General features: G+C 43.1%; 1 long non-coding RNA gene across 1 annotated transcript; it reads right to left on the reverse strand.

Annotated features, from left to right (window-relative positions):
- Nucleotides 1-10067: 10067 nt before the first annotated feature.
- LOC102383633 lies at nt 10068-14167 on the reverse strand. The gene is made up of 3 exons (XR_324492.3): nt 14137-14167; nt 13379-13447; nt 10068-11199 (listed from the first exon to the last, which is right to left on the reverse strand). It is a non-coding gene; the product is annotated as an uncharacterized LOC102383633 (long non-coding RNA).
- Between the last annotated feature and the right edge of the window lie 8267 nt (nt 14168-22434).

Below are 22434 nucleotides of genomic sequence, written 5' to 3' on the forward strand. Positions count from 1 at the left end.
CACCCAAGAACCACACAACACACACACACCCTACAACCCTTCCCAGCCCCCTCCTCCACACTGCACATCCCCCCGACCCCCTGTGTGCCCAGCTGCCAGACAGGATGGGACCTGCTGGTGGCATCCGTGGCTGCAGGGGCAAGTGTTTCCACTTCCTGATTAATGAAGGGGTCAGGGAGAGCTCAGATTTTATTTTGATAATAAAACCAAAAGCAAATACCAAAGCATATAGATATTTAGAATTTATTTTACTATGATGATAGAGGCACTGGTAGGCCTCCAAATTGCTTTAAAATTGTAAATATATCAACAAAACATTGTCCAACTGATCAATTGATCTCTTTCTATATAGATATCCTGGTGCTTCCTTTCTTAAAAATTGCTAATTCTCTAATAGAAAATCCCAAATTCACTTTTTAAAATACCTCCATGATTCAAATGAAATGCCACAATATACATAGTGGCGTTTCATTTTAATCGTGGGAAAACACAGATTTGGGGGTATTTTCAAAAGTGAGTTCAGGCTTTTTTTATCAGGAAATTTGCAATTTTTAAACAGGGAGCACCAGGATTCCTGCTAGTGAGACAAGCGGTGGGACCCAAGCAGAGAAGCCCAGGGCTAGCACTGGGGACCCAGCTGAAGGGCAAATGAGGTGACTGACCTCATGACCATTTGGGGCCAGGAGGACATGCTTTCACAGTTAAAAGGAGGCCACCACTCTGAGCACATCTTCCAGGCAACAGTCACCGAAATGGCAGGGTGGGAGCACACATGGCAGCAGTGCCACACAAAGGCCAAGTGTGTAGCCACAGCCCAATGGCAGTTAGCCCAGAGCTGCAAGAGGCTCTGTTGCAGTGTCCATGCCACAGCCCAGGTAGCTGGGCAGACCCTGTCCAGGTCTGGCAGGCGTGCATGGGGGTGGATGCTGTCACAGGTGGCAGCAGGTCACAACCAGGGAGCAGCCCCTGCTGCCAGAAACGGTGCAGGGTCCACTTTAGGTCAGGGCTGCTGCAGCAGTCCAGCTGGCATGGCGGGGCTAGCATCCCCATATGTCAACAGGTTGGGCCTCAGAAGCTCCTGGAGCAAGTAGCCCTGAGCTGCTCTCCAGGGCAGCTTTTTATACTGCTGGAGCCAGCACCTGTGGGGCTCTGGGAAGAGCTAGGCAGGGTCAGTTTGACCCAAGTGGCACAACTTGCCCCACACCAAAGTGCATGTTCAGGCACGTGTGCTGAGGCTAAAGTCTCTAGCAAAAATTTGTGCTGCTCTTATTTGAGCTGCTGCAAGAACATATGCCTGCATGTGTGGATGCACCCACTCTGTTTATTTCCTGCTTCCCTTTACATTTCTAATTCTTCCCAAAAAGTTCCAAACCTCAACTTTTTCCCCTAATTATAATCCTGTCCTGACTGCCATGAATAGGAACTTCAATGTTGACTTAAACAGAACCAGGTAGAGGGTCCCAATAAAACCCTTTAACCAGGAAACAGAAACAATGTCATATGACTTCTGTGACCATTCACAGCTAACCAACACAACACAGATTTCAAACATTAAACTCAAATTTCAGGTCCAGGGACTCTTAGCAATCACATTTGCAAAAAGAATAAATTCAAATAATGAATAAATTAAAGTAATAGAGTGAGTCTGCTTATAGACATTCAATGAGCAAAACAGACTAAATACAGATACCAAGTCATTTGCTGTTAATAATTCACTCAATTATTAAGCTAATTTTTCTATCTATAAACCAGGGCAGGGCAATTATTTGGGCCTGCAGGCCACAGAGGGAGTTTTGGGGAGCTGTTGCAGGCTGGGGCAGCATCCTCCTCTCCCACTTCCCCCTGCATTACAACAGCTCACCAAACCTCCCATTGTGGGATGGTGCCATGGGCAGGTGAGGAGCAGCCATGGGCATGGGTGGAAGGCATCTTCAGCATGGCCACCACCAGCACTACCTCCAGAGTACTCTTCTACCTTGAGGGGTGACTGGAGCTGCTGCTTGGCTTTGGCAGTGGCAGTGGCTGGGCAGAAGCTGCTACTGGGTGATGGGAAAAAGCAGGACCTGGCAGCACCCATGGCCACCTCCCCCTTGTATCTGCTGGGGCCTTCTCACTGCAGCTGCCTCCACCCATGCCCATGGCTGGGGCTCTCCTCCTTGCCACCACCAGCACTGCCTCCAGGCCACCCCAGGCCCCCCACCTGGCAGGAAGGAACCACAGGGCAGTCCTAGCATGGGCTCTGGATGGCCACATTGAGAAGACACTGAAATTGATAAGGGGGAAGTGATCATGACTACTGTCCAGTCTTGCTTTTTCCAGGTGCCCAGCTGCATCTTCTGCCTGGCCTTGGGCTAAGCACACAACCCCAACCCCAGCCTGTCCCATGTGGGGGATTGGGGTCCCTGCAGCACCTGCTTTGGACCCTTCTGCTCTGGTCACAATGAGCAATGGTGGTGGTGAATGGGCAGAAACTGTTGTTGGGTGTGGGGAAAAAATGAGACCTGTAAGAGGGGTGAAGGCACCTTCCCCTCATCACTGCCAGGCCCTTCTTGCTGCCACTGCCCAGATCCCACATTAGGGCTGTTTGAGGCTCCTCCCTGCTACTATTGCTCTGCCACCGCAGTGGGCCTAGGGACCTAAGGTGGCCCAAGGTGGCATTGGTGGTGGTAGTGGCAGTTGAAAGGAGCCACAGGACAGTCCCAGCACAAGCTTTGAGCAGCAGCAGTCAGAAGATCCAGCTTCAGTGAGGGGGAGGTAGCTGCACCCGCTGTCAGGTCCCGCTTTTTTCCCATGGCCACCAGCAGCTTCTGGCTGGCCCCCAATGCTGCTGCCCATCCCATCTGGGGGGGGGGGGCGTCGCCCCAACTTGTGGGCGGAGGGGGGGGGTGTCCAGAGCAGGCACTGCAGGGACCCTGAGCTCCCATGCAGGGTGGGCCAGGCCTTGGACAGTCTTCATGGGGCTTAGGCCAGTGGCAGCAGCAACCAGAAGAAGCCACCATAACTGGGGTTGCTAGGAAATGGAATCTGGCCACAAAGCTGCCCCAGCCCTACTGCATGCCCAGGGTTGGTGGAAGGGGCCAGATGGCGCCTGGGCCAGGCAGGACTGAGGGACCTGCCATGGGACAGACAAAGTCTTACCATGGGCCAGATGTGGCCCATGGATTATAGTTTAGACGCTTCTGCTATAGACTGTTCTTGGGAAAATGTCAGGGTTAAAATTAAGTTGACTTTATTTTCTATTATCAAGTTAAGTTTAAGATGATTCATTGCATTTGAAGCCCTTCTGGGGTGGATCTAAAAATGGCATCATCTTAACCACACCCAAATTTTCAGTTGCTCACTGGAATGCACAACCTGTTAAGAATTGTCCTTCTCACTGGGCCTCAGCACTCTTTAGGTTGACTAGGCATGATCCCATGTTAATGCTTAGTCATTATATGCCAAGTAATGCCCAGACTGGGCACTGAGACTATAATCCAGAGTTTATGGACTTCAATTTTTTTTGGCTCAGCTATCTATAGAAAGGATCACCAAACCTCCAAACACTTATGCAAATGAGTCCATACAAATGAGTAGCCCTATGCAAGGGTTTTCAATAAAGCTAATGAAATTACATAATTTGGCAATTTAGGCATATAATGAACTGTGATACATGAATATCTGACTGGAAGATACCTACTGGGTGCATCTACACATACTATTAGCATGCAGCAATAAACTCTGGCACATATGACACCTGAATTTATTGCTCCCAGGTATGCCATTGCACCCAGGACTGCAGCATGTTCAGCTGGGTCAGAGCAGCCCTGGCTGACAGGGAGTTCAGGGGGTCAGCCTGTCAGCTTGGGGCTGCTTTAATTCAGCTCAGTGTGCTGCAGAGGGGCTGGCTGGGACATGAGGCTGCTCCAGTGTGTGGCTAGCTGGCAGGCAGCCCCTGCACTGAAGCACCCTCGTGGATCCAACCAGCTGTGTCAGCATCTACACATGTGCTGCTGCAGAGTAAAAAACTCAGTGGCAGGGTAGTACTTTTATTTACCGGTACTACTCTGCTGTAGAGTTTATTAATTTCCTGCAGCCAAATAAGCCACATGTGTAGATACAAGACATTTACTGCCAAGCTCATGAGTCTACTCTGCAGTAAATGTCTCATATAGATGCACCCACTGCATCAAGTCCAGTCCCCTACTGTTGCAGACACCACACCTTATGATCCTTTACACAAAAACCTATCAAAACTCCATCTAGGTTATTTACTTCCAGTGCTTCTAGAGGACAGGAGTTCAAGAACCTGATTGATCTAATGGTTAGGAATCTTAGAAATTCTAGTCTAAGGGTAGATACAAATGTTCAGTTTCTACTGGGAGAATTGCTGTTCTCCTGGTAGAAACCAAATGTGTACAGACATTCTGGCTTTTTCTCCTGGACCAAAAATGGCCACTCTGCAAGAAAAATAACTCTTGAATAACCTCCCAGGGGAGTTTCTCCTAGGAAACTGAATATCTGTACACTTTCCCCTGGCTTAATTCTTCCAGGTGACCAGGAGGAATGGAACTATGGGAAATGCTCCCATACCTTCTCCAAATGAGGTATAAACTGGTTTTAAGAAGGGCAGATGCCTTGCACATCCCACAAACTGGTTGAGAAGCAGCCACCACTCCCTGTCCCTTCCCCAAATTGGACAGTCCCCACCTTCCCCTTGACACCCAGTTGAGCACCTGAGCTACAATTTAAAAGCCAGCAGCTAGGAACAGGGCTGTCCTGCTCCCAGCCACTGGATTTTAAATCACTGCCCTGCCATTCAGCTCAGCAGCAGGGTAGAAAGGAGAAGCTGAAGGGAATTGGGAGTAGAAAAGCCTCCATACACCTGGCTCCTGCAGGCTTCCTCTTGCCATCCCCACTGCTCAACTGGGCAGCAAAGGCATCACTTTAAAATCTGGAGGGGTCAAAGCAGGCTTGGGAAAAATTTTCACATGCCTGGCCCCTGATCTCTCTGGCTTCCACTTGTCACTGGTGGCAGGAAGGAGGGTAGGGGCGTCAGGCTGCTGTGCTGTGGTGGCAAGGCTTGGGATCCTTTCTGCCTTTTCACAATGTCTCTGCCTTGCCCCATGCTGCTCTGGGCCAGCCCAGGGCAGTGCAAGGTGAGAAAGGCTTCTCTGTTCCTGCTGCAAGGCTCCCAGAGACTTGCCGCAGTGGATGAGTGGTCTCTTTCCTACATACACTCCTCTGAGTCAGCTCAGAGAAGTGCAAGAAGTGGGGCTATTCTCCAGGGCAGGGAAGGGCGGGGCAAACCAGGAAGGTTCCCAACACAGGACAATTTCCTCCCTCCTGCCAATCAGCTGACTGGTGGAATTGGGGTGCATTCGCCCTGGGCAGGAACTTTCCCTAGCTATCTTTAGCAGCTGCTGCTTTTCAACAGTTGGTAAGTGCCACTTGACAGCTTGTCCCCTTCCCAGACTCTCATATGGGCAGGAATGGTTCAGGACACAGCTCTCTAGTGCTGCCTGGCTGGCAAGCTTACCTGTGAAGCTCTCCAGCTATAGGGCTGGAGGAACACTTGTACAGTCCAGATCCCCAACTATTTTTCTATTGGAAGAAATTTCTTCTTAAAGAAATGAACAGCTGTATGCAGCCTGAATATATTTGTGCAAAGATTATATCTATTTGTTCTTGTAAGACAATTTGCTTTAGCTTAAATACTACTACTTCGTCTCTCAGGTTTACCCCTCCCTCCCCTACCCCGGGCTATTTATAGACCGCAACCAGATCTCCAATCAGCCTTTATTTTGCCAAGCTCTTCTGCCTCTTCTTGTAAAGTAGGTATTTCATTTCCCTGTTCACCGTAATAGCCCCTTCTCTACATTTGTCTTACTTTCAATGCCATCTTTCATAAGCACAATGATCAGAATCATACACAGTGTTCCAGATGAGTGTCACCAAGGCCTTGAACAATGCTACTTGTACTTCCCTATCTTTTCTAAATATACCTCACCTGTAAAAGCCTACAATCACATTTACTTTGTTTGTGCCTGCATGACATTGGCTGCTTATATACATCTTGCAATTGACTGATAACACAGGTCCTTCTCGACTTCCGTCACTTGCAGCTGATGACCTTCAAGGACATAGCAGAAATTTTGCAGTCTAGTCTGCAAGGGCATGACCTTGATTTTTTACTATTACATTTTATCCCATTTCCAGTACTCTAGTTCTCAAAGTAATCCAGCAAGATTGCATGCTTAGTAAAACTGAATGAAAATGCAAAATGCTTTCAGTGTTGGCTATAAGAAAAATCCATGTGTGGTTTTTTTTCTTTTCTTTTGAATTACTTTCTGACTGGTGGGTAACACTGCACTATTCACATTATGTAAAGTAAGTATATTATTGAACTTATATATGATGTAATCATCCTCTTTCTGGGAAAATCCTGCCTTGGCCTGTGGATGAACCCAATGATGTAGAAAGCTCTTTTACATCTCTAATTTCCATGACGTGTCAATTAATGGGTGGCAGAGGCAAGAGTAAAGGCATATAGGAGAATAGCTAAGAGAAATGTCAAGTGTGAATTTTAAAAGGGGTTGGGGAATAGAAAATAAATGCATCTTGCTCCTTTGGGCAAATTATAAACTTGCTCATGTTAGAGGCATTACCCCAACTGCATAGCTTAAATGAGCTCAGGATACAAGGGACTGTCAGATTTTGCATAATGCAGACTCTTGCTTCAACTGCAAGGAAAGCTGAGATATGGCAACTAAGCAAGGAACAATAGGATAGAACCTAAATATAAATATCTACATCAAGGAAATGCCATAGGTAATGCTTGCAGCTCGTAAGACTATAGACCTAAACCAGAGAACAGCAAATCAAAAAACAGATTTGCTGATACCTAAGCCTACTGCCTGTTAATTCAGAGCTGGGACATAAGCATCACTGGAAGACTGATTTGGTTTTTTATAGTCAGATCTATTTCCCTTTACAGCTTCAACCACTGAGCTAGTCAAATCAGTAAAATCAAATGAAAATCAATATAAAAATAACAAAACTATAAAGGAAAAAATAATGTCTATCCTGAAATATTATGGCATAAGATCCATAATGGATCATATAAAATGAGATTTTCCTTTCTTTTTACTGCTGTGGCATTAATTTCTATCTCACGGGGACTGGAATGTACAGAGGATTGGTAATGAAATACCGATTGGTAATGAAAAAATAGCTTTTCATCTTCAGGTTGCCAGTTAAATCCAGCTCCAGCAGCAACGATTCTCTTTGGCATTATATGACCAGTAGCTTGGTTATCCCTGTCCAGTTTTTACTGGTTATGTTCTGCATATTCCTTCTTCTTCCCTTCTCCCTCTCACTTTCCTTCCTATTGTATTCTAAATCACTCATTCCACTTTACGCTCTCTTTTCTGCATGCCCTTTCCCAGCATTTGATTAAATGAACTTTGGTTCATGAAAGCTTTTGCTCTTATTATAGATCTTATTTAGTTTAAAGCTGCATATCTACGCTGCTTTCCACATCAGAAATATCATCAATGCAAATTAATCTAAATTGACTGGACATAGAAACTTCTACAAGTTGGTTCTGATCCTTCTTAATCAGAAGGAAAGTCCATTTCTGGATTGATGATACAAATAAGAAAGTTCTTATTACTTCCATGTTACATTTTTCCTGTGGATAAATAATGGACTTCACAAATCAGAGTTTTATTGTTCAGGAGCTTATGTTTTGCAAATGTAACTGCATTTGCAAAACATAAGAATGATAATTTTAAAGTAATTGTTGCCTCTTGTTAAGCAACTGACCATTCTTGTTTCAAGTTTTTTGTCTATCCACATCAGCAACTTTGTCTCTGTTGTTCAGATTTTGGACCTTGTTCTGTCTCCCGAGCTACTCAGTTGATTCTTGTGGAGATTCTAGTCACAACACTATTTCCCATGAGGCTGTTCCAGAAGAATTGCACAAACAGGGATTTGCCAGAGATAGAAATCTTGGAAAGTTAAGCAGAGAATGCTGTAATTTAATACTTTTCGCTTTAATTAGGAGTACATTTTGACCCAAGGTGTGAAGCAGAGATTACAGAAATGCACTTATAAAACCTTGCAAGGCAACTCTACCATAATAATGAGCAACAATATTCAGCGAGGTGGATACATGCAATGTATCATTCAAATGAGCATTCACACTGAGCACTGGAAAATGAAAATATAGCAATAATGCATTCAAGGAAACACTTAATCCCAGCAATGAAAAAATTTGACTGTTAAGGGAGGAAAGGAACCTCTTATATCAGGAGATTATCAGGTTGTCCAGGAACACCATGTATTCACAGGAATAATAGTTCTGCCTGCAACCTCATTTTCTGGACATGTTAAAACTAGACCAGTCTTGGCAGGTGCTGTATCTTCTATGCTTTTTTGCTGCTTTCAACTTCTTCTCACATTATTATTATTATATTGTTAGGTATTTTTGGTACCTTTGAAACCATAAAACAGGTGGCATAGAAGTTATATCTGGCCTCTACCTGATTTCTGACAGAAATAGATTCATTGTCAGGATAATAGTTTAAAATCCTGAACTACTTGAAGTTAGTAGGAAAACTCCCATTGACTTCAACAGAACTAGGAGTTGGCCAAGATCTCATAGTTTAATTCAATAATTTAGGAGTTTGCATACTTGAAAACACCATATTTACTTGGATGCAAGATGAAGTTTTGCCTTCCCAATCAGCATGGGGGGGAAGCTCCTTATCTTACATTTGCATACAAGGAAACCTCATTAAGAAATTTTCTATAATTATACTGTTGCCAAAAGCAGCACATGCTCAGTGATGGAAACCAAGCTGATAAAATGAAGACAACACTGAACATGTCTATAAAACATGATTGGAAAAAACCACACTGATGGGAACCTACTTTTTAAAAAAAAATCCAATTCACAACCAAATCCATTCAGAATTCAACCGAGCAAAGCCCAGTAGTCAAGTTCTAAAATTCACCTAAGTAGAGACCCTGGGCACACGCAACGTAAAGAACTTTTTCCTTATGTCTAGTCTAAATTGGCTTTCCTGGAGTTTATGGCCATTGGACCTTGCCATCCCTTGGGGAGCTCTGGTGAACAGATACTCTCCCACGTCCTGCTGTACCCCTCTTATATATTTGTAGGCTGCTACCAAGTCCCCCCTGAGCCTTCTCTTTTCCAAACTGAAGAGTCCCAAATCCCTCAGCCTCTCCTTGTATGGCCTGCCCTCCAGGCCTTGGATCATGAGAGTATATGAGAGTAGTATACATATATATATATATATATATATATATATATACATATATACATATATACATATACATACACACACACACACATATATATGAGAGTAGCTAAGAGAAATGTCAAATGCCTGAATTTTGAAAGGGGTGAGGGAATAGAAAATAAATGCATCTTGCTCCCTTGGGCAAATTATAAACTTGCTTATGTTAGAGGCATTACCCCAATTGCATAGCTTGAATGAGCTCAAGATACAAGGGACTGTCAGATTTTGCATAATGCAGACTCTTGTTTCAACTGCAAGAAAAGCTCTGATATGGAAACTAAGTAAGGGAGAGCAGGATTGTCTGGGATAGTTGGATGGGCCTCCCTGCCCCACACTGTTTTTCCATGCCCATATGAGGTGTGCTCAATGGGCTACTTGCTAGTTCAAGTCTTTCTGCTCCTATAGGTTCTTGTGGATGATTCACTCCCACACAGCTGGGCTGCTATCACCAGGTAGTCTTAACCAAAAGGCAAGATGTAACCCACATGAATAATACCCAGTGCGCTTGGTCCCCCTTAGCACTGCATTTTTTTCAAGAGATGGTGAGCCACTATACTGCATATATTTCAACTTCCTGTTCACTCCTATAGCTGAGCTGCATCTTTCTTTCCCATTTCTAATGATTCCTGTTTCTTCACTGGCCTTAAGTGTTTGGCAAACATCACCAAGAATGTCTGAGTGGCAGAATATTTTATAAGGATGCAGCAGTACAGAAAGTGGATTCATACTGGTGGGGATAGGGGAAGAAAAGCAGGTGGCATAGTTGTGGTTCTGTCTCTGATTTTTCACTTCCAGAACCTGGCTTAGTTTCTTTCTGGGGAGATGGAAGTGAAATGAGCTCTGGCATTTAAATCTATGTGCATTTTTTTAAACCCTGGATTTTTCACACCATCCACCAACAAGAAAACGTGCAACAAGTAGGTCCTGTGGGGTTTACCTGAAACAAAGGTCAAACAGTTTCCCCACACAAAGGTTTATGAAGAAAATTTATTTGTACCCTGTTTGCAAAGACCTCCAGTCCCACAGAAACTTAATTCTTATGTAAAAAGGTAGGGCTTATGAGCTCCTACTTTGTATACATAGACACACACACACACACACACACCCCTGCATACTTGCTTGCATATAAGTAGTAAGAGCTCATGAATATTACAAAGTTTTATACCTCATGAGGGTACCTCTTAGGTTCCTCTATTCCAAAATTCACAGGACTAGAGCCAAATTCTGTCCTTACTTACATTTTAATCATCCTACTGACTTCAAATGAGGGTATAGTTGTGGGCAGAATTGACTACAATCTTGTATTTCTTGGATTAGAAGGGATCAAGAAATTAGCTCATTTAGGTAGTAAGAATTCTAAAGGAGATGGAAGGGATAAATACTTACAAGCAAAACTATCTGCAACTTTAATAAATGCAAGGCTCAATGAGTACAACCAAAAAAACTAAGGGAAGGCTGTGTCTTGAAATACCCAAAATAAAATTTGCTGAATATACCGAGACAAAAATAATAGATAATGGATAATATTCTGTTTCCCCACTGAGAATTAAAATAGGAAAATGTGGTACAAATAGTTTTAAAAATAAATTGGAGAGGCACTGTATTTGGTTTCAACTACCACAACATCAGCAAAAACAGATTTTTAAATTTTTTTTTTCCACGAGTACACTCATAAGGAAGCTGGGTTGACAGCTTCAAGATTAATGTCCTTGGTTTACGCACAGCAGTTACACTTTGTAAAGAGTAAGAAGTGGATGAACCTTACATCTCCATTCAGTCCTTGACTTTTCAGATCTGAGAACATTCCAAAGGGGATGCCACTTGATGTCACTTTTAATACTGGTTTTGTGAAGTGGACACTTACAAACTGCTCATTTTTACACGTAAGCTCCTAAAGCAAGGAGAAAAAATAAATATTTCAGAAGAAACACGGTGAAAATTTTTGATTTGTGGTATTCCATACCTAAGAACATCGTTAAGTAACAGTATTGTTGTTAAGTGCTACTCCAAGGAACACATTAAAATAAAAAGGGAATAATAAAAATATGAAAGCAGCAATGAAAGTTACTAACTACGCAGTTCTGGTAACTAACTTAGCACATTTTTCATGATCAGATACCCATGTACTGCAATTTTCATTAGCTGCAAGAACCAAATAACCTTAACACTGCTCCTAGAGCATTTAGCAAGAGAGGCAAGAAGCTAAATCACAAGGTGACAGAAATGAAAATTTCACCACAAGAAAAGTTAAATAGATTGAAGCTGAGGCAATTAAATAGCTGCTTTGGGAAGCTTACAGTGAGAGATTAACACAGCCTCAGAGAATTATCTAACAGCAAAAGCATGCACCATACTGAATGTACAGGATTCAAAACCCGTTAGCTTTATGAGTATAAGTAAACATATTATGTAAACACCTGTACGATCTTGAATTAATGCTTAAAAAAGGAAGAAGAGAAAAAAAAAAGAATGCAAACTGTAAGTCTGTGCCTTGTGCATCACACCACAAGTTTAATGGGGCAAACAAAAAGCAAAGTTTACCAGGAAGTTCAGAGTGTTCTGGCTAAATAGTTTCATGGCCCCTGTTCAAAAGCAGAGCTAGTCTTAGGGGTAGGCAATGTGGGCTACTGTCCAGGACACAATAGTCAGGGTGATGCCTGACTATGTGAGGCATACACACATGTGAGCAGCCAATATTTACAGCAGCACTCTCCCCCTGGCCCACCACAGCCCAGCTGATCTCCACCTCAGGCAGGAGGAGCGGTGCCCAGAAATGGAAAGATAACATTCCAAAAGTGGGTTCCAGTTAAAGTAAAATAGAATTTGGACTGGATTCTGCTGTTTGTTACACTAGTGCCGTGACACTATTTCTAGGATATAACTGAGGGCTGAAGCCAATCTAGTTTAACTAAATGCAACACAGAACTGGTTGTGTTTCTTTCTGGGTAAATGTCATGTGTAAAGTCTAAGAAGTCTTATCCAGATGAAGTCATACCAATTACTTTCATTTTTTGGAAACAAAGGTATATGGAAATTGGGAAACAACCAAACAAAAAATGATTTGCCTTCTATCTGTTAAACTGGGAATTCATACTTTGTAGTTTTGCTCAACAATTTCACTACTAATTATTTTTTTTGCATTTTGAAAACCCCTTATTCCTGAATAAATTTAATTCCAAAACACCATTTCATGTTTCATTATCCCTGAATGAGAGTTGTCTACGGCCTTTTGATTCATTTGTGAATCGTGTGTTGTGTAGCTAAGTGTAATATCCCAGAAGTTAGAACATGTAAATCCTAATTTTCAGCATATCATAAAAATTGGCTTCTTAATTTCAGGTAAAACAAATATATCAATGTACATGAAAATAAAGACATACACGATGCAGTTTTATGAAAGCAGTAGTGAGGAAGAAAGTTTAAGAATGCCAATTTGAAATGCTTAGTGATACTCATATTTTAGAGCTGGCTAATTACATTTGTCCTCCTCTGTCAGGGGAGAACCTGGAAAACTTGTCACCAGAGAAAACTATTCGGCTTTGGCCACACGACCACTTACCAGAACGTGGGGGGATGGCACTGATTCCGGGGTGTCGTAGCTAGATCCCAAGTAGTCTATGACCTCATGCATAAATTCCTTATCCTGGTACTGTGACTCCCTCAGTTATATTGCAACAAGGGTGGCCTCCTTCAAACAGCAGGTGGCCATCTATAGACCTCATTCTTAGACCTTAGCAGCACATTCCTGGGCCTGGATGGCTTATTCAAGCACCACAGCAGTGTGGGTGCAAGCAGTAACTAATCTGTCCATTCCAACCCCCCACATCAAGGGTCCCATTTGGTCCTCATTCTGCTAGCACTGTCTATGCCGGGGCTAGGCAAAATGTGGCCCAGGGGCTGGATGCGGCCCGCCACGCCATTCTATCTGGCCCACGGGGCCCCTAAAAAATTTAGAAAATTAATATTAATCTGCCCTGGGCTGACTGTCATGCAGCCCTCGATGGCTTGCCGAAACTCAGTAAGCAGCCCTCTGCCCAAAATAATTGCCCGCCCCTGGTCTATGCACATACCTCCAGTGCTCTTCAGGTGCCTGGCTAACCATCCTGGATCCAGCATCTCAGGCTTCACGACCAGGCCTCCTATACACAAACGCAGAGTCTGAGGACAAGGGAGAAACTGAGGGACCTTTGGTGAGTTCCCTGTTTGGACCCTTTCCCCACACCCGGGGCCAGAAGCCATGCAGCTGCTCATGCCATAGAAGGCCTGTGTTGTACTTGCCCATTGGAAAATCCCCCCAGATGCTTAGGCTCTATCCCCCTACTATGGGAGCTGGGAGGGCTGGAAACACAAGTGTCCAGGGCCAGAGGGATGAGTCTTCTCCAGTTTTAAGGGGGAAAAGGGAGGGAGAAAGTGGGTGGGGTGGTGTAACAGGGGGCCTGCTCAGAGTCACTTTCCCTGTGGCCGGCCTACCTGTTTCTGGGCTAACCGCCCGGGTTCTCTCTCGCCACACTTTGTTGTTATAATTAATTAATAGATGTTAATTAAGCGGGAGGCTGCTCATTTCATGCCCCAATGACAAGAGGAGCTATCTGCGGCTCCATCCCTCCACTATACTGCAGCACAAGCCTCGCAGATGGCATCTAGATGTTCCTCTAATCACCGGCCACCACATTGGGCCCCAGAATCCTCCTGATTGAACCCCAACCTGGAATCCTCTCATCAGGCAGTCTCATCCACCTTCATATTAGGCAGCATAGCTCCCTGAACTGCTTCCCCCTCCGGGTGTAGTCCCACCACCCGGACCTTCAGTTCTCTATCCCTGGCTCACCTCCAGGCCAGTCAGAACCCCAGGCCTTCAGCTCTTGGGCATTCCTCCAGATGATACCAGCAGCCCTCCAGCCAGGCAATCTTGTTGCCTAGCCTCCAGCAGCAGAGCTGCCCTGAGTGGCCCTGTTTATAGGGGCAGCACTGGATTCAAAATGGCTGCCCTCATCAGGCACCTGCCAGCTTCTGCCTCTGGCCCTTAAAGTGGCAGGCACAAACAGTGCCCTGCCACAGGTGGGTTGCTAGGGAAAATTCCTGTTTCCCACTACACCCTACCTGCATCCGTGCTCATAAGTAGGTGCTCTGCCACACAGCAGCCAGAAGCATGCTAGTGAAACTCAGAGTTGTGACTGTTGTACCATCTCAGCTGTGGGGCTTGAAAAAAGCCTTTCAGTGTCTTTGGGAGTGTGTTTGGGTCCCGGTTTGCATTAGGTGGATCTGCATAAACACATTGGCCTCTCTCAGGAAAGCAACATGACCTTGAGGAATGGGCAGACAGTTGACAATTAACCATTGTCAATTTAACAAATTGACAGTTGTCAATTTACCCACTCAATGTAACACAGACTGATAAGCCCCCAACAACAGTAGCGGGTACCGACCCTTGACCCTCAGCTTCATTGCAGGCCAGTAGCATGGTTTTTGGAGGGGTTGTTTGAAAGGCACAAGGTCAGTGAGAAGCATCAATCAATCAATATTATCACTCTTCCACCTAGACAATCATTGAGCCAAGAGCATGCTAAATATCAGAGTAGGTAGCCACAGCCATCCCCATGAGCATACCCCAACTTACCAAGAAGTCTCATTAGACTGTTCCCTCACCTATAAACACTGCATTCAGTAGCTGCCTTATAATGTTCAGCCAGCACAACATAGTATGCCAATTTCAAAGTGCTCAGAAATACCTCACTTGCATGGTATATACTCCAGCAGATTATTGTGCTCTTGCATGGTCTAGAAATTGTCATGCTAAAATGCTCAATGCTGTACTTAACACTATGTAAAGACTCAGAATCAAGGATCCAGGTTTTCCATTTGCTACAGAAAAAAATGTGGATTTCCTCCTGTAAAGGACAACTCTCCTTCCCTCCCTTCCCCCGCAGGAAACTGGGGGGGTTCCCCTTGCAGGCTGGCAGAGTCCCAGCCGGCAAGGGCTGCTTGGGGATGAGGGAATTGGGACACAGGGGATGCCATGTGCATGTGTGTGCATGCTCGTGGCATGTGTGTGCATGCTCGTGTGCACATGTGTGTGCATGCATGCTGTGGACAGCCATAGCTGGATTCATATCCTGGTGTGTGAGGTGGTCAGGGGGAGCTCTGATTTTCCATGATAAAAAAACCAAATCAAATGCCAAAATATATAGGTATTTAGAATTTATTTTATTATAATCATTGAGGCACTGGTTAGCTTCCAAACTGCTTTAAAATTGTAAATATATTAATAAAACATTGTGTTCAACTGATACATATATGTATATATATCCATGTCCATATCCATATATGTGTTTCATTTTAATTGTGGAAAAATGTGGATTTTGATTTTTTTAACCAGAGAATTTGGGATTTTTAAACAGAGAAAGCCAGGATCACAATGGGCTGCACAACTTACACACACACAGATATATTCCTTGCACTTCAGACATTAGACCAAGTGACATAAGAAGACAGACTCTAACAGCTCTCCTACTGCTGGGTTTCTAGACCCATGGAGAATCCAGGCCTAGGGACAGAAGTTACACATAAACTGGTTTAAGTGATCAGAAACTGGTTTAAACCTGTAACAGAACAGAAGTTCAGTGCATATAAGCCAGTTTCAAAATGGCTGAAACTGGTTTAAGATAAATCTGGATGAATGTAATATCAGACTTAACTGATTTGAGTCAAACCAGTTTATAAACCTTCTGTCCCAGATCCCTTTCTGGTTCAAATTCAATCACAGTCCCCCAGCATCCCAGCATGCTTTGTAGGCCTGGACTGTGCTATGCAGTCTACTCCAGACAGCAGGGCTGGCTCTGCCCCTCTGCTCCCTACCTGGAGCAGTGAGGGCTGGCTGACAAGATGGGGGGCAAGTCTGGCTGGGGATGCAGCCCTGTCTGCAAGGGAGGTGGGAGAATTGTGCCCCCCCCAAGCAAACCCTGACTGATGCCTGGGGACAGGAAGGGGGTGGGGTGGGGTTAAACACCCCTTCCCCCACTCAAATTTACTGCTGGTCTGACTGAGCACTAGAAATCCCAGAGGCACCTGGAAGCAGGAAGAGGAAGTGATAAGTAACCCTGCTGCTGTAAATCTGGACTACAAATCCCAGAGATGTTGGGGAAGCAGGAAGTGGAAGTGAACACATAGCCATTGATGGCTACGTGCCAGAAAGCTGTGCTCTAGCACCCGCCAGCTTAAGCCCAGCACACCAGGTACTGTGGCCTTGTGTGTTGTGCTAATTTTAGATAAGGGGTGGGTGAATGGAAATGAAATGATTGTTCAGAGTAATCCACAGTGAAATCTATTCCTTATAGGATTTTATACCAACACCAAATAAGTCCCCCATTGGGCATGACCTTGACAGTGAATTGTGGGTAAAGCTGAATAGACCGAGAGCTGGATACAGACACCCCAGTGCACGGGGGCTGGACCCGATGATCTGTAAGGTCCCTTCCAGCCCCTAATATCTGTTCAACTATGAAACTATGAAACTTCAAAACAACATTGTAATATATGAACATTTTGGATAGCCCCCTGTGCTAATTTGTTGTCTAGCAAACAGTATGGCACTTAAATGAAAGTTGCAATCCTTACAAATGCCAGACGGGGAAGATGGAATCCATATATTAAGTGATAATACCAAATAGTGACTCATCGCTGTCTGGAGGGAACAAGGTAGTGGGAGTGGAATTGGAAACAGAGGCTCTGCTAAATGTTGTCAGTGACAGCCCAGGGCGGGGCCATCCTGGTGGTTGGAAAGACCACATGACCTTTGACCAAGGCTAGATCATTGACCTGGGAGCGAGGGGTGAGCGGGGTGCTGCAAAGCCCCACAGATTGCTGATGAAATGTGACCTAATATCAGTTGCAATGGGATCTGGTACAGATGTTTGTAACGGCATTCTAACCTATAGCGCTGGAGTCTGAAACCACATCCATCCAGAGTTATCTTAGAGCAGGATCCACCATTTTTACAGCGCTCTATGTGCCCTGACTGTCTGTTCAGTTAGAGCTGTAGAGCACTTTCTGCGTGCTTACTGCACAATAAGTGTAATTTCTGTACCTGGCCAATATATCTTCTAAGTATGCTTAATTGGACATTTAGTTTAGTTGTACTAAATCTAATGGAAGTTAATTGATTGTAGATTGATTATTAAGAACATTAAAGTGTTAAGTGCAAGAATCAATCAAACAGTTCTGGGTTACATGCATAGGTCTTGGCTTTATTTTAGGAAAATAGGGTAAAAATCCCCATGGAGAATTATACATAATCTTTTTTCCTCCCTTTCAAAAATATGTGAAGGCTTGTAGTTTTCCTTTTTGTCTACATCTATTAATAAGAGAGGCATGGTTGTGGACTAGGGGTAGATCCATGCATATATCTTGGAAGGTAATGTCAGTTTTGAAGTTACAGTGGTCTTTTAGGGAAATTCAGGTGGTCATATTGTTTCAAATATTGTAGCTTTTGATTGTTTTTTCTGAAATAATATGTTTTTTGTAAGGATTTTTTAAAAATAAAGGACAGCAAGGCAAGTAACTTATTCTCTTGGCAGGAAAGAATTCAATGTTTTCATTTTAATGGAGAGAAAGATTTTAATTGTATTGAGTGGGTAATTACAGGTTGCCTTCTGTATAAAGAACTACAACTATAGGAGTTTTCCTCTACTGTGTTAAAAGAAACGTGAGGATTAGCAGTAGCCGGGGTCTATCAATAAACCCAAGACTGGTAGGGAAGTTTGGTTTGGTTTTGGTGGTGGGAGGAGCAGTAAGAGGCAGCGAACAGAAGATAGAGTAGGTTTTGTTTATTTTGGGGGGTGTTCTGTTGTAAGGGGTTTTTTTTCTTTAAGTAACAGATTGTTTTTATTCTTGCTGTTTCAGGCATTTTTTCTCTTATTTGTTATCAATCTTGTTATTTTCCTATCATGGTTCATTTAAGGAGATAAACTGATCTCTTATAGTAACATTCAGTTCAGTGCTAGTAGAATATTTTTAGGCAGAAAAATATATTTAAAATGATATTTTCATTTCCCACCCTCCTCCCTACTCTCTTTTCTTTGTTTCCGTCTTCACACCACCCAGCTTCTATGCTACCATGGATTTTTCCCACTTGCACAACTGTTTTCCTTATAAATGGCATCTAGATGCTGATGTCCCCAAGCAGCCATTCCCTTCACTGACCTTTCTGCAAATGAATCTGCAAGATCAATGTAAAAGGCAGCTAGGCAATGGATTTGTCATCCTGCCACATGGGCTTCTAGGGGATTGAAACACTGAAAATCCAATTCAAGCTTAAAGGCCGGTTAGAATGTTGGGGAGTCAGACTAGAAAGGTAGCTTTTGTTTTTCCCTGACTTTCCCACCACTGGGAAGTAAGTTGGCAGAAATTATTTTAGCACCTACTTTTTCCCTTGCATTTGATTATGTCACACTTCACTGCAGGCTCAGAAACCGATCTTTTTATTTATACAATGAGTCTTGGCAGTGGAAGGGGAAGGTTACTAGTATTTTTAATAGAAGATGAACCTTTTTATGTTGTTCAACGGTATGTTACATCATGATAGCTCTCTCCATCCAATGATCCCAAGATATTTTACAGACATGAACTCTCACAACTCTGTGATGTAGATAAGACTATGTTCTACAGATGGGAAAACTCAAAGCTTGCCTACATCCCCCTTCTGTGCTGAGCCCAGGAGCACCACCAAGAAGCATGCTCTGCTCATGACAAATGCCAGAAATGAGACAATTTAGCTGCTGTAATACAACTCTGAGTTCACAGCTCACAGCTGTTCTTAGTATCTCCATCTTGAATGTGCTTACCAGAACATGCTTAGGATCACTCTAAGGTAACTACATTTTCTAATTTTTGAGATCTGGCATGTGAAGAATGGGGAGCAAGCAAGCAGGGTGCGCTTGGCAGCATTGGCTTGGCACAGAAGAGGCATACACAAGTTCTAGGACATCAACCACTGACTGACCAAAATAATCACAATAGTTCAAATATAATCTGCAGCAAAGGGTATAAATATCACTGAACTCTTTGAGTTTGCAAGAGTTTGATTTACAACTGTCGTCCCTGACTTTCTATTTTGTAACTTGGAGGGAATACATTAATAATATTTAACAATGAAATTATATGTAGTCCTCCTGTTAGATAACAGTAATGGCCAAAGGCAATGAGATGTAATTGAGCTACAATATTAAAAAAGGACTTTGAATTTCAGTTGAATTTTCAAGGTTATCTTGCTGGTAGCTTTAAATCTGATTAAATCAAACTGCTTTCTAGCATGCACAATATCTTCCTTTTAAGATATAAGGCATTATATAAAAAGTATTTCTATCTTGATGGAGTAAATATTTGAGATGAAACTCCAACATGTAATCACTTCCTAAAAACAAGAAAGGAAGACGGTTTGTTGTGAACACATTGCAGTAAAACTTAAGCATCCTCATTCTTCCAGATACTTTCCTACCTCACAATTACATGCAATAATCTGTGAGAAGTAGTTAGACACTACAGTGAAGGAGTAATAAATAATTAAAGTACTTAAAATACATGATTATCTAATTTTAATGCAAAGTTAAAAAAAAAACCTTTGGGAATTATTTTGGAAATATTTTCCATCTTCACTGCCCCAAACATGGATACCACTGCTCAGTCAGATGTGTATCTATTAACACGTCAGAATCCAAGAAGATTTCATGACACTTTGCTGAGTAACCACAAATAGGTGTGGTTACTCAGCAAATTTCAGGGTGGGTTATTCTGACTATTTGAATAAAGATGCTATGGCATCCATGGTAAATCACAGTAAAGCAAGTCCACAGTCAGAAAGTTGGAGGTGATAAGCCAGATGCAAACTGGATATTGCTACTTGTTTAGCAGATTAACTATGAAAAGTCCATTTCAAAATCTTTAATGTGGGACATTGTTTCCTAATGATATTCCATAACTGCTTTTAAAAATTAAAATTGTGTTTTTCATTGTTTTCCTGCCATATTGTTTGCCTGATACCACAGCGGTGATGTTATTTAATACACACAGAAATTTACAATCTTCCCACACATTTAATCATCATCATCATCATTATCATCATCATCTTTACTTAATAGAAAACAGGGAAAACAAGGTAGGTTTGCAAAATGGCTTCTGCATGGCTAGGGTGGATAAGTTCAGACAGCAGTAGCAGAGTGTAGAGGTATAGACACACTAAAGTACAGTATGGACCTGATCTTTTAAATTCCTATTAAGTAATTACTGTAACTGACTCCAGTGGGACTGGCTGCTTGTGTATGGCCTACTTTCCCAAGATCAGAACCTTTGCGTAGGATTCTGTATACCATCATAAAGGATAACTTCATTTGTAGATTGGTGCAAGTAATTTCTTGTTAAAAGATGGCTGATATTTTGCAAGCCTTTTTTTAAAAAGCTGTTAAAAGCTTTGAAGTGGAATAGGAGAGTGAGCTAGGCAAATTGCTTGAGACAGAACAGGGGTGCTGATATTTTAAATTCTATGGTGGAGCCTAAACGTGAAGACAATCAGATGAAGTCATTTACTGACACCACGATAGAAACAAGGCAAGCCTGTTACAAGTTAAGAGAGAGTTCCCTGAGAGTGATTGAGAGTGGAGATAAAAGAGAGGCAGCTGCAAGAGAGACTGTCCCCGGAAGGGGACACAAGAGAGTAAGATAAATGTTCAATGGAGAAGAAGGAATCTCCCTGTGTGGAGGCACAAGATGGGAAGCGCCTTACCCGAGTGAGCAGGTAGCCTGCAAGAGAGGTGGGTCCTTACCTATATACTTACCAGAGGAGACTGTGGTGTCTCCATGGAGCAGAGGGTTGGAACATATTCTTCCTGAAGGAGAAGAGGGAGGTAATTTGGGGTGAGCTTCACTTGAGGATGACCACCCAACCTAAAGACTTATGGAAACTGTGTGTACCCAGTGCTTTGATGTAATCACGGTGTTATCACATTACTGGAGACTGCAACCATTTATGGTGTTAAAAAGGGTTATGATAAAAACAATGGTGAGATTTTGCTTGTGGCTGATCTTTATTTATTCTCCCATCAAGGCATGGCAGGAGAGTGCCTGAATGAAGCAGTAACCCACAGGAAACCTCCTCTTGTCACAGAATATCGTCAAGATCACAGTTGCAAAAGGAGATTACATATGTATATGCGGAACAAGAATATTCAGAGTTATAATATTAAAGATACTGAAAAAAAAAGAAAAAGAGAGAAGACTTGGGAAGATTATAAACCTCAATGCTTCAGTGCTTACACCATTTCCAAACTACAGTAGCATGGAACTGTCTTTGAAGACAAGTTCTCTGCTAGGCTAGGCACAGGTGTTCGGTGAGGTTGGGGGAAGTTAGATCACATTAAAAATGGTCACCCAATCTAACTTAGTTTGACCTGGTGCAGACCTTACACTTAGATTGACCTAACTAGGGATCTAAGTGCAAACTGTACAGAAGTTCAGGAAGGTTAGATCAGTCTAAAAATGGCTGACCCAATCGAAGTTAACTAAAATAGTCTAACAGATTGGGTCAGGTGAGGCAGATCTGACTGAACTTCTGTATGGTTACTAGTAGAGCTGTGCAAAACAGCACCGTTTCCTTTAGACTTCCATTTCACCATTTTGAAGGGACAGTGTTTCATTTTGACATTTTGTTTAATTTTGAAGCACGGTTTCATTTTGTTTTGTTTAAACTGTTTTGCTGTTTCAACGCGTTTTGACGTTTCGCCCATAGGCTATAATGGGGAATCATGAAACTATAACTGCCTATAACTTTCTTATTTATTGCCTGATTTGAATGAAAACAGCAGAGAGGACAGCCCCTGCTAATGCCACAAAGCCACAAAGCTTCAAGGAGATAGGTGCAGGGGTTTCTGGAAAACTGCACCTCAAGGTGCTGACAAGCAAAACTCATGTCACATGTGTGTGTTAAGGCACAGTGGGGTGAAAACAGCAGGCATGGTAGCTCCTGCTGAGGCCATGAAGCCTGTGAAGTTTCAAGGAGATAGGTGCAGGGGTTTCTGGGAAACTGCACCTCAAGCTGCTGATAAGCACAATTCCTGACATGGGTGACTTTGTGTGTGTG

Source organism: Alligator sinensis, unplaced genomic scaffold (assembly GCF_000455745.1).
Source record: "Alligator sinensis unplaced genomic scaffold, ASM45574v1 scaffold1130_1, whole genome shotgun sequence".
Taxonomy (NCBI): Eukaryota; Metazoa; Chordata; order Crocodylia; family Alligatoridae; genus Alligator; species Alligator sinensis.